The sequence below is a fragment of the Mastomys coucha genome, chromosome X (genome assembly GCF_008632895.1).
Source record: "Mastomys coucha isolate ucsf_1 chromosome X, UCSF_Mcou_1, whole genome shotgun sequence".
Taxonomy (NCBI): Eukaryota; Metazoa; Chordata; class Mammalia; order Rodentia; family Muridae; genus Mastomys; species Mastomys coucha.
In genome coordinates, this window is record NC_045030.1 from 107,687,272 (window position 1) to 107,700,606 (window position 13,335).

At 37.3% G+C, this 13,335-nt stretch overlaps 1 protein-coding gene across 3 annotated transcripts in view; it reads left to right on the top strand.

The window, feature by feature from the left end:
* Tent5d (terminal nucleotidyltransferase 5D) overlaps positions 1-13,335 on the top strand; it is a 58,541-nt gene that overhangs the window by 30,446 nt on the left and 14,760 nt on the right. The window lies entirely within an intron of this gene.

Here is a 13,335-nt window from a genome sequence, read left to right on the forward strand (position 1 = left end):
TAAGTGTATGTAGGCTTACTTTTATTTGTATTTTATTTGGATTAATAAATTGGGGATCTTCTCTAGAGGATTCAGTCTATATTGATAAAATTGCTGAGAATTAAAGGCAAGCACATGGAGACCTGCTAGGAAAGTATTGCATTAATATGTGCAAGATATGATAGATTGGATTAGAACGAAAGAGTTGGAATGGCAAAAAATGACTTGGTATATGGTTATGTATTAGTGGTAGAAAACAACAATTCCTTTTGATGGTTTATATTTAAGTGTGAAAGAAAGTCAAGGTCCATGACAACATAGTCAACTAAGCATGTGCAACCTCCGTGGAAATACGCTTAATGCACAGCAAATAGTCTTATGAACCCCATTTCGAAAACTACAAAATCAAGAAACATAAAAAGCTTGTAATTAATCACTTGTAACTAATAGTCATTAATTTTAAAGGAAAGGGAGACTTCTTAGTAAGATGTAAAATATATTCATTTCCTCAAGTGACAAGATTTTTGAGCATTTTAAAAATATTTACTTATTTTTGTTTGCATGTATGTATGCTTTGCCTGCATATATGCCTGTGCACCATGTCCATGCAGTACCCACAGAGCCCAAGAGATGGCAGCACTTGGATTTGGAAGTGGAGTAACAGTTGTTAGGCTCCATGTGGATGCTGGGAACCAAATCAGTGTACTCCACAAGAACACCTGCTCTTAAGATTAGAGGCATTGCTTCAGTTCCTGTGGGACTCTTAAATACATTTTTAAAATTGTTAATCAAATTAAATTTGCTTTTATTTTTATTTTATGGTAATGGGTATTTTTCCATACAGGTGAATGTGTGCCTGTCCACCAGTGTTCATGGAGGCCAGAAATGGACCAGACATCCATGAAAGTTACCTTGTGGGTGCTGGGAATTGAACTTGAGTCCTCTGGAAGGACAACAAATACTCTTAAGTAGAGTCCTCTCTCTAGCTCCAAAGGTTTTAAGCATTTGAACATGCTAGGCATATGTTCAGAGCTATATAATGTAATTGTCAGAATACATTAAAGGTCTTTGTTTCTGTAGGTTTCAGTCTAAGCAGTAATAAAGAGATTGTTATAAGAAAACAAGTATACTTAGGAAATGACTAGTTCTAAATCTCTACTAAATTGCAATAATGTAATAGACTGACTTAGTAAGCAAAAGGAGGAGACAAACTCAAACCATTATTAACTTTCACAAAATGGGATTTTCCAAAACATACCTAAATAGAGAGGAATGATGATAGGGTTATTCTTAATAAAACCAAAAGGTGAATTGTAAGAATGGAGATAGAAATAATAAAGAATATAAAGAAACATTAGCTGTGAACAGCTATGAGGAGTAATAAATATTCTTTCTCATATGAAATTGAGTAGATTATTAAAAGAGATGATGTAGTTTAGCTTATATGAAACCTATAGAAATAATTTCAAACAAATACTTGAATGTTCTTTAAAATCTTAAAGAATTTATGTATGATTTTTACAGAATAAAAAAAACTGTTGTACATCATGCTAAGACAAATGCAAAGCACCTGTGTGACTTAAGTTAAAACAGTATAATGTAATCATTTCCTTTTGATGCTTCTCACTAACCTTCAGTCCTTTTTCTGCATTTCAAGTAACTCCCCTCATTAACTATATTTCCTATAGTCTTATTCCTTTATAATGGAATTTGTTTGTGTAGCCTTACTTTATACATCTTTGTAAGCTAAGAAACCTCAGAGGCTTTTAGGTTTTAGGTACCTTTTCAATTTATAGAAACTTTTTAAAAATTTTTCATTTAATCTTTTTTATAGTCTAGATTTTATCCCCCTCCCAGTCCACCCTCTGACTGTCCCACATCCCATACATCCTCCCAGCATCACCCCCCTGTCTTCACAAGGATGTCCTCATCCCTTTCTACCCCACACCCCACCAGACCTCTAAACTCCCTGGGGCCTCCAGTCTCTTGAGGGTTAGGTGCATCATCTCTGATTGAATACTGACTGGGAAGTCCTCTACTGTATGTGTGTTTGGGGGGGCCTCATATCAACTGGTGTATGCTGCCTGGTGTTTGACCCAGTATCTGAGAGATCTCGGGGGTCCAGGTTAATTGAGATTGCTGGTCCTCCTACAGGATTGCCCTCCTCCTTAGCTCCTTCCAGCCTTTCCCTAATTCAACCACAGGGGTCAGCAACTTTTGTCCATTGGTTGGGTGCAAATATCTGACTCTTTAAGCTGCTTGTTGGGTCTTTCGAAGGGCAATTATGATAGGTCCCTTTTTATGATTACTCCATAGCCTTAGTAATAGTGTCAGGCCTTGGGGCCTCCCCTTGAGCTGGATCCCAATTTGGGCCTGTCCTAGGATCTTCTTTTCCTCAGGTTCTTCTCCATCGCCATCTGTGCAGTTCTTTCAGACAGGAACAATATAAATTTGAAGAGACTTAGATTAGTGTCCTTGTATTATTTTATTCAAATACATTTACTAAGAGATGAGAATAAATATACAGTGATTAAATTTACAATATATAAATTAAGCTAAGTATTTTGTTCCTTTTATTGGTAAAACTTAGCTATTCTTGTTTCATGAAGTCTGAGTTGTCCATCCGGACTCCCCTAACTCAGGGAACATGAGAGAAGAGGTGGAAAGAATGTAATAACCAGATAATTGGGAACAGTGCTGTGAACGGTTGACCCTGGACACAGCATGGCTGTTGTGCTCATGGACTCTCAGCAGCAGTGCTTATAAGCACATGACCTGTACAATATTGAGTTTACTTTATTCTTTTTGCCTCCTCCTTGCCCCCACCTCACATAGCCACTCTCCCCCTCTTCCCTCCCTCCCTCCCCCTCTCCTCTAAGAAGGTAGAGGCCTTCAGTGAGTATGTCCCGACCATGGCACATCAAGTGTCTGCAGGGCTAGACTCATCTTCTTCTCCTAAGGCCAGAAAAGGCAGCCCAGTTATGGAAGGGATTCCATAGACAGGGAACAACTTTAGAAGCATCTCCCACTCCAGTTGGTAGGGGGCCCACAGAAAGACTAGGCTGCATATCTACTCTGTATGTGCCAGGGGCCTTGGTCCAGCCCATATATGTTGAGCCAGTTTTAAATTCCAGCATGGTGTTGGGAGGAGTAGTCAAAGATCCATTACTAGCTGAGTAGCTATTGACTGCTGATGATCATTAGTAAAGGAAGAATCACTTTTCTTTAAGGATATAGCTCCTGATAGGTTCACCAATCTCTAATGAATGGCTCCCCACACAAGTATATATGGGTAGTACTAACTGTACTTAGTGGATTATTTAAAAAGGCATGAATTGGGGTGGTAGTGGATATGATCATATTTAATATTATACATATATGAATTTCTCAAGAATAGAGAAAATAGTTTAAAAACTCAACTTCAACTGTTCTTAATTATGGTATAATTTTATTACTCTAACTAGATAGAAAAATGCAGATTTTTATGCATAGTTTTAGTTCCCAAATTCTGGCTAAATTGGCATCAAATCTCTTTGTGCTGTGTACATTAACCTTCCATCTAAATTATAGTGGCAGTTTCCATGACAGTAAATTTGAATAAATCAATCTTAAATGACACAGATAAGATTACACACAGTATTTATAAAATAACAGTACCAGTATGGAAAAAAATCTTTTGAAATTTAAAAGAGCTAGAAGTAGAACAGGAGGTACAATCAGTGGTCTACCACTTGCTTGCTATGTATGTAGCCCAGGTTCCAACCTCTAGCAAGGTGCAGAAGCAAGAGTGGTAGCCATTTAAAAACTTCATATCAATTTTTAGATGGATGAGTGGCCCCATCCTTCCACTGAGGGCCATGTCTATCTACTGGAGGTGGTTTCTTCAGGTTCTATTTCCCTGCTGTTGGCTATTTAGTCTAATGTCATCTCCATTGGGTCTTGGGAGCTTCTTGCATCTCTGGTGTCTGGGACTTTCTAGTGGTTCCCCAAGTTTCCCGTCTCCCATTTCTACTTATTTCTATTCCTTCTCTTGGCCCTCTGGGCTTCTCTTTTGTCTCTTCCCATGTCCAGTCCTGCCCCTGCCTTTTTTTCTTCTCCCTCCTCTCTCCCACCCAGATTCCTCCCTCCGTGATTATTTTGTTCCCCCTTCTAAGTGAGTTTGAAGCATCCACACTTTGAACTTACTTCGTGTTAAGCTTCATTGTCCCTGTCTAAAGGAAATGCAGGGACAAAAATGGAGCAGAGGCTGAAGGAAAGGTCCCATCTTGAGATCACTCCATCCCCAGACACCGAGCCCTGACACCATTGCTGATGCCAAGATGTGCTTACAGACAGGAGCCTGGTATGGCTGTTTTCTGAGAGGCTCTGCCAGCACTGCACTAAGACAGATGCATATACTCACAGCCAACTATTAAACTGAGCCCAGGGACCTCAACAGAAGAGTTAGGGGAAGGGCTGAGGAGCATAAGAGGATTGCAACCCCATAGGAAGAACAACAATATCAACCAAACTGATCACCCAGAGCTCCCAGGGACTAAACCACCAACCAAAGAGTACACATGGAGGGACCCATGTCTCCAGCTACATATGTAGCAGAGAACTGCCTCATCTGGCATCATTGGGAGGAGAGGCACTTGGTCCTGTGGAGGCTTGATGCTCAGAGAAAGGGGATGTTAGAGGGTTGATGAGGAAGTAGGTGGGTGGGTGGAGGAGTACCCTCTTAGAGGCAGAGGAGAGGGAGATGAGGTGGGGGTAGAGGGGAGACCAGGAAAGAGGATAACATTTGAAATGTAAAAAAATTAAAATATTAATAAAAAAAATAAAGATGCATTGTGACCTATAATAAAACAAAACAAAAACTTCATATTATATATTATAATAGAAGACTCAAAGTGAATATGTAATTAAAAATAATGTTATTATTCTCCATATAATAACATTTATTCTATGAAGCAAAATCACCAGATTTTATTTCAAGTTCCTATAAATCATGAACATCTTTGCCTTTAGTCTGAGTTTATGAGAATATAGCAAACTTGCTGAAAGGCCATTTTGAATAATGTAGACAATACTATATTTCCTTTCCTTTATATAACATTTCATACAATACATTTTGATCATATTCCTCCATATCTCTCAGATTCTTCCCACCTACCCAACTTCATATTAATTTGTGTCTCTCTCTTTCTTCCTTATTCCCTCTCCCCAGCTCCCTCTCTCCATGTAGCTCTCGTCCCACACTCCCTTCCCCTCCCTGGGTCTCCTCTCCCTCTTTACTCCTCTCTCCATCTCTCCCTCTCTCCCAGTCTCCCCCTCCCACTTTTTCTCAAAAGTAAACAACCCTCCCACCCACCAAAACAAACAAAATTCAAGACAAAGGAAAATAGAACAAAAGCAAAACAAAATGAAACAACAAACCTCCTACCACCATCCCCCACCACATACACACATTACACAAAACCATGACATCTGTTTTGTGTTGGCCAAATTCCCTCTAGGCATGGAGGTTCATTTGGAGTTTGGTCAGTATACCCAGTGACACTCCATTGGAAAAAAACTGGTTTATCCTTTCCCAGTAGATACCAATTGCAAATAGCTTCTTCTTTTAGGGATATGGCTTGTGTTCACTTCCCCTTATCGCTGCTGGGATTTGGTTTGATTTGAACTTGAACAGGTCTTGGTGTTTACATAGTATTTGTGAGTTCAAATATACATCAGTATTGTGTCTGGAAGATCCTATTTCCTTGTGGTCATCCATAACCTTTGACTTTACATTCTTTCTGCCTCTTTTTCCACATAGATCTATAAACCTTGAGGGGAGTGGTTTGCTAAAGGCATTCTATTTAGGAGTGAATTCCACAGTCTCTCTTCCTCCTCCATTCCTTTTCCCTCTCCCTCTCCTCCCTTTCTCTCCCTTTCATTCTTCCTTTCAGTCTCTCTCTCTTCTACCTCCCCCTCTTTCTGCACAATACTCTGTTGTGGGTCTCTGTGTTAATTCATGTACTGAAAGGTGAAACTTCTATGATGAGAATTGAGCAATGTACTTATCTATAAGTATTATGTAATTAGGAGTCATTTCATTGCTATGTTCCTTTAGCAGAATAATAGTAGGCTTTCTCCAAGGGCCCATGACCTGTCTAGTCTCAAGTTCTTGGCCACATTAGCACTATCAGGTATGGTTTTCATCTCACATAATGGTCCTCAAATCTAACTGAAAAGTAGCTGGTTAGTTCTGGGGCCTGAACCCCAATTGTTACCAGCAGACAGATTTTTAGTTGACAAAGCACAGCTCTGGTCTTGAAAAAGACTCCTGCACAATTAATTTTTCTGCCCTGCATCACTGGGAGTGAGAAGCTCCATGAAGATTCCTTCATCCAGATGGGGAAAAGAGAGAGAGGTGAGTTTCAAAATCTCATGGCCAAGCACTCATCCTCCTCTGGGAGCCACTCCACAATAAGTACAAAGCGATTACATTCTGTTATGAGTTATTAAATTGGGGATAGACAAGCATAATAAAATGGAGACATTTTTAGAGCTGTCGAAATAAAGTAAAAGTGGATTTGAAAAAAAAAGAGAAAAATAGCTGATTATTCCCATAACATTTTTGCCACTAGTGCACCAGTAGAGATTATAGGCAGGTTTCTGTTGTAGGTCACAAAGTTTGTAGTTGGGTAATACTGATAATTACTTCTCTTCTTTGATAGCATTCACAGTAGCTTCAAGTACCATAAACACTAGTTAGTAGGAAAGAAGGTTCTACCTGGGCACCAACTGGATTTCTTCATGTTCAGTGACACGAATAAGAGGTGCATTTGATAATAGGTACTTACTATCAGGTTGAGGAGAGTATCCCAAAGCATATTTGCAAAAGCCTGTGATGTTTGGATGAGCCACTTGGACAAATGGCTCAATAAGATGTAACCTATTCCTAACAGTGGAAGTTTGATTTGGTGGCATAAGTTATCTAGTTTGGGTATTGACCCCCTACTATTTTGTAACTCCACTTAAATTCCTTTCATATATGTATATATTTTAGGAAGCTTCTATGGTAATAAGTTTCCACATGGCTTTTGAAGAGTCCTTAAGTGCTAGCTGTCTCTCCCCATGTTCTGTCCTTTACCCTGTAGTATTCTTTTTGAAACCTAGCAAGCCAAGAATTTTTATCCTACTTCTAACATTTCAAAGTTGTATTACCTAGGACAAATTACTTAATCCTTTCCTCAGATACTAATCTTTAAAATGTAGAAAATTATATGCTGGTGATATAGATCAGTGAGATAATATATAGTTTGTATATATGGGGCTTTGTGTTTGATTCTCTGCAAAATGTGAAGATAATAAGATCCACTTTGTGTGACTGTCATAATTAACTGTTGTAATGGATATAATTACACTATTGATGTGTAATGCTTAGTGAAAGCTTGACAAATGATGTCATCCTTTACTTTTCTCTTCTACTTTGTTATATTTAGCAGAAAATTATTTCAGTTAGCTATTTAAAAAACCAATCAATATTTGGTGGACTTAGCTGTAATGATTTGTAAGTAATACTTATAATTTTGAGGCAGTTTTGTCTCTGTGTGTGTGTGTGTGTGTGTGTGTGTGTGTGTGTGTGTGTGTTACTAAGGACTAAAACTAGGGCCCATGCAAGCTCAACAATTGCTCTCCAGATGAACCATAGGCCTGATACTCTTTTGACTTGTTTTCTTGTGAGGCATGGGCTCACAAGTTTGTCTAGACTGGTCTGCAACTCCCAAAACTTTATATCTCCTTTTTGCTACTTATGCTGTCCCTGTACTGATGGGTGTGGAGCCACCCAATGGAACATAGTGGTTGAGCTTCAAGGAAAGTTATTTCTGCTCCCACAGGAATATCAACTCTCATGAGCTCCTTAGGTGTATGTGCTGTTGACCCCCTTGCTCCTTCATGCTTGATCTCGGGTAGGTTTGGTGCAGGCAAGCACAGCTGCTGTGAGTTCATGTCTGGAAGCCAGCATCTCATAGCACTCCTTTCCACTTTTCAGCTCTTACATTCTTACTACTCCTTCTTCCACAATGGTCCATAAGTTCCCAATTGTGAGGGAAGGTTTATATAGATGATTCAACTATAGTTGAAGCAGTTATTTATTCTCAGCATTAGCAATATGAACAATTATGAATCTCTGCCTTAACCAGTACCCTCTTCAGTAAGAAGCTTCTCTGAGCAAGGTTGAGAGCAGTACAAATCTATGGATGTAAACTTCTTTCTAAATATTTGTGTTCACACCCCTTTTATCTACCACTTATCATGTTTTGTATTTTTCACAAACACTGCTTTTTTTACACTCCACTAATCCCATCAGTAATGTATGTTAGTACACCTTAATGACTAAGCCATCTGTAATGACAAACAGTCCTGATCTAGTCCATACCGAATCCGTAATGTAAACAGTTGACTCTTTTCTACTGGTAGCTTCAGAAACCCATTTAGGGATGTTTAGCATTTTCTAGGTTAAATTTCAAGCTAATCATCCTGATTTCTACTTAACTAACTCTCTAGAGAGCTCTATTCTATTTTCTTACAACTCAGTGGAGTTGGGTTTTCTTTCCTAAGATGTAAGAGGTCACTCAGTGAATTTAACAGGATTCTTATTTGAAGAATGATCTTAAATTGTACTTTAGAATATAGAAAACTGAAGGAATAGCTCAGTGATAAAACATTTTATAGAGTATATGCAGGTTGGGGTTTGAGCCCCAATAACAGATATACCCATGTGCATCTGTGTGCATGTGTAAATAATAATAACAACAACAACAACATGCAGCACTGGCAATCAAGTAAATTTATTCTAGCCATTGGACTGAATGGACCTGAGACCAGGTTTTTGGATTATTAAACAACTATTTAATGATAGCTGTCTTTTACTTCTGTTTTGTCTTTACCAAGTTTCTTGCTGATATTTTCATGATATACTGTATTTGACCAATATGTTCTTTTCACATATATAGTAAACTAATAAAACAAGAATATTTTAACTGTCTGAGTGACATTCTTAGCTAATTTTGAGATATTTTACTCATTCTATTCATGAGTTACTTTATATATTATTTTTTCCATCTAGTTTATGAGTCCTGATTATTTATATTCTTTTGAGTGAGAATTAAGGGAGCTAATTAAATTATTTAGCATATGTCACATTATAACATTTTAATTATTTAAATTTATATATTCAAAATGTATAAAATTGAAAATTTATTTTCAACATTCCATATAAAAATGTTACCTATTTTCCATATATTCATTTAGAAACATTTATTTTCTTTCTAATTAAGATAAGAATTTTTCCTTATATATAGTGTTTATTGTCTTATAAATTATTCACAGTTTAGAGCTGTGATGGTAGATGCCTTAATTCCAACAGTTGGGAGGTAAAGGAAGGCCGACCTCTGTGTGTTTGAGGCCAGCCTGGTTTATAGAGAAAGTTCCAGGACAGCTAGAGCTATACTACACAGAAAAATCCTGTCTTGGAAAACCAAAGGAAAAAATTCACAATTATTTTGTTTTGTTTGACATGTATACTATAGTTCCATGAGAAAAAATAATCAGGCATTTGGTCTTTTCTTCAGTCATTCTAAACTATACTTGGTCTTTAATCTATTTTGCTGGAAAGCGGTCTTTAAATAGACTGTCTAAAATGAATCATTTATACTTCCAAATAGTTTACTTCCTACTATTTCTTAATAGTGTTATTTTTAATTTTATAACCCTACCAGAATATTTATGACATAATAATTGTAAGGTAATAAGACATTATGTTGGGAACTTTGCCTTTAGCTCTGGAGGATTGTTAAATTCAAATTCAACAAAGTATGTTATGAAAAGGTGATGGGATTCTGTAGAAAGGAAGTTTTATTTTCATTGTGGAACTCAAAACAAATTATAAGTGTTAATTAGACTTTATTTTTGCCTGTTTAATGGTATTTTTAGCCAATATTCATTTGTGAAGAATAATAAAAAAAATAGACAATACTTTTCCAAAGTTTGAATTTCAAATTTTAGACTTTAATTCTGAAGTCACAGTCAGTGTTATAAAACATATAGAACACATATCTAGCAACCTGTGAATAGTTATATGATTTATTAACCTTTATTATTTTTAATTCTAAGCAAAGACAAGGCCAAAAGACCTAACAGTAGGATGGGGACTTGGTGAGAGGAGAGATAAGTTGGTGAGAGAGGAAGGGAGTAAGAATGGGTGTATGAAATTAAAAAAAATAAAGAAAGTTAAAATAATCTTTACTATATCCTACCCATTACTATATTCAGACAGAATTGGCTTACCTAAATGTCTCATTTTAAAACACGGTCCAAGCTATGAACATTATTCATGCAACAGTAATATCCTTTATCTCCCAGCAACAGTATGCATAATATTGTGAAAAGTGAGGTACAGAACTGTGGGCATATATGTCAATAGAGAAGGAAGTTAGTTTTAACTGTAGCTTGTTATGTACATATTCAACAAAATATGTTATCAAAACTGTAATAAGACCCTATACAAAGGGAATGTCACTACTCTGCCTTTCAGTTGCTACTGTGAGTCAACATTGAAATTGACAACTAAGTTTTGTTTTATTTAGAAATGTATTTTATTCAGATGAAATGAAGTTCTATATTGAATATTATAGGAAATATAGTTTATGAATAATTGTGCTAATAATCGTAACTGTTGTGAAACTGAGACATTAAATAACTGAAAAAATTATCAGTAATTATTTTAGTATATTTTCTGAGCTTATGAGAAAGCTATGAAATATATTACTAATATATTGGCATTGCCCATAACTTCATTTATTTATTTATAATCCTAGGTTTAAAGAGTTACAGGACTTCCTTAGGTTATTTGACTACATAGACTGATAGTGAATAGTTACCAAGTTTATCTTAAGATATTTCATAACTGAAGCATGTAAAAGTAGCAAGTATGTTTACTAGCTATCTTTTCAGAAAGCAAGAAGACTTTATTTATGGCATTTCATTGAATGAAAGTAAGATAGTGTGCAAGTATACATATTTACATTTTACAGATATTTTTTATATTTTAAAATTTCATCCCTAGAATTTTTCTTCCAAATAAGCATTTGTGAATTATCCCTTTGTCTTTGAAGGTCTTCAGTACCTTCAAAGTGTGTTAACTTTGTTTCTTGTAGCAGATTTAATGCAAGTAAGAGAAACAAGAATTAAATTAATAATAAACTTACTTGATCTCACTAAAGTAATTCTATCTTAAGCCTTTAGTGATGACATTAAAACAATTTTTTTAAAGAATGCCTTTGTGCTACTGTGTTTATTTGCAGATGTAGGAGAAAATATGAAAGCTCTGAATGCTTCTAACCAAACTGAGAGTAAACAGTGTGGAAGTGAAAGAGAGTTCCTGTGATAATAAAAGTTGTGCAGGAATCTGGTGTAAACAAAACAAGGCATTTGTTTCAGCAAAACTGCCTGTGGGCATAAACTTTAGTTTGCTTTTTGTTAATAAGGATTGAAGAAACACTTGAAAGCTAAAATCTCTCTCTCTCTCTCCCTCTCTCTCTCTGTCTGTCTCGGTCTCTGTCTCCTCTCTCTCTCTCTCTCTCTCTCTCTCTCTCTGTCTCTCTGTCTCTCTCTGTCTCTGTCTCTCTCTCTCTCTCTCTCTCTCTCTCTCTCTCTCTCTCTCTCTCTCTCTCTCTCTCTCTCTCTCTCTCTCTCTCTCTCTCTCTCTCTCTCTCTCTCTCTCTCTCTCTCTCTCTCTCTCGTGTGTGTGTGTGTGTGTGTGTGTGTTTGTGTGAAGGTTATGTAGGTAGGAGGTAGAAAAGCTGTGAGGCCAGGAGGCAGTATTTGCAAGTGAAAGGGGAAATTGATTTTCCATTTTGGGAGGGAGAAAAGGTAATATTATCATACCAGGGAAAGTTTTGTGCTAAAGGACAATAGAAGTAATAGATCGCCCTGCCTATGCTATGAAAAACTCACACAACTAAAAACTACGGACCACCTTAAATTGTATGACGACGGGTTGCCATGGAAATGGTTTTACGCTACAAGAAGGGAATGAGCCTGAGAGGAAGGGAAGTCTGGAGTGGGTGAGTGGGACTAGAGGGGTGTGTTAGGGAAGTCATTTCAGCACTCAGTAGCTCTTGGACAGCAGCAGTGTAGCAGCCTTGCCAGCTGTTGCAGGAGCTTGCTTTCTGTGCTCTTTGCATGAAGCTCATTCTCTCATTCATCCTTCTCTTATCTCTCCCAGTCTTTTGCAAAATTGTTTTATTTCTTTCAGTTTCTCTCTTTAACAGTCCTCCTGATCTCTCCTGCATGCTTCAAAAGCCTCACTTTAACATTCCTCCCCTTCCAGTTGCTGCTTGACTGGTCGGATTTGAAGAGATCAGCAGTTGGTGAAGTGAGTTCTAAGGGCTGAGAGGGTATGGAAAGGGGATGGGGAGATGAACGAGGTTTTTGTTCTATGCTTAAGAGGGGTTTGTTTTGCTTTCTTGGACTATTCTGGTGAGTTCCTACTTTCCTGCTTCTTTGGCTAGTGTTTGCGAATCATGTGAAGCATGTGTGTGGTGTTGACTATAATTCTGGAGTCCTCTTCTGTCCTTAATCCCTGACTCTTGACAGGAATACAAATAAAAGTAATTAGAGATATTAAATTACTTGGTAAATGCTTATTATGTTTTCGGGTTTATTATGAGTGTCGTGTGAGTTAAAAAGCATTCTGTACAGAGAGCATGATAGTTTGTCTCACTGGGTAGCTTTGGCGTCCATCCAGGAAGCTCTTTGCACTTTAGAGACTTCTTAGGGGTATGCTACTCTTGCATTCCATTGAAAGCAAACTGGATTTGGATCTGGCCAGTTTATCTCTCTAAATGTTGCAGCAGTTTCCAGAGGCAGCAACTCTACTGGGTAATATCAGAAGCAAAAAGACTGCCAAAAGTAGCAATGGAATTTTCATAGTGATCACCTTCTGCCAGGTAATACAAAAGAGCAAGAGGAAGAAAGATCTTATAATGTCATTTCCGTACACTTTTCAGTGTAAGGGATTTGCACTAAACCTGAAATATGCAGGAGATGATTTATTCAGAAGAGTGTACACTTTTTTTTTAAAGATTTATTTATTTATGATACGTAAGTACACTGTAACTGTCTTCAGACACACCAGAAGAGGGCATCATATCTCATCCCGGATGGTTGTGAGCCACCATGTGGTTGCTGGAGTGTATGTAGGTGGAATCACTTTAAAAGCACTTTTAACATTTAAAAGTGACAGATAACTACAGCATGCATGGGTGTCTGACACACACACCACCACCACCACAACAACAACAATAACACCAACAACAATAA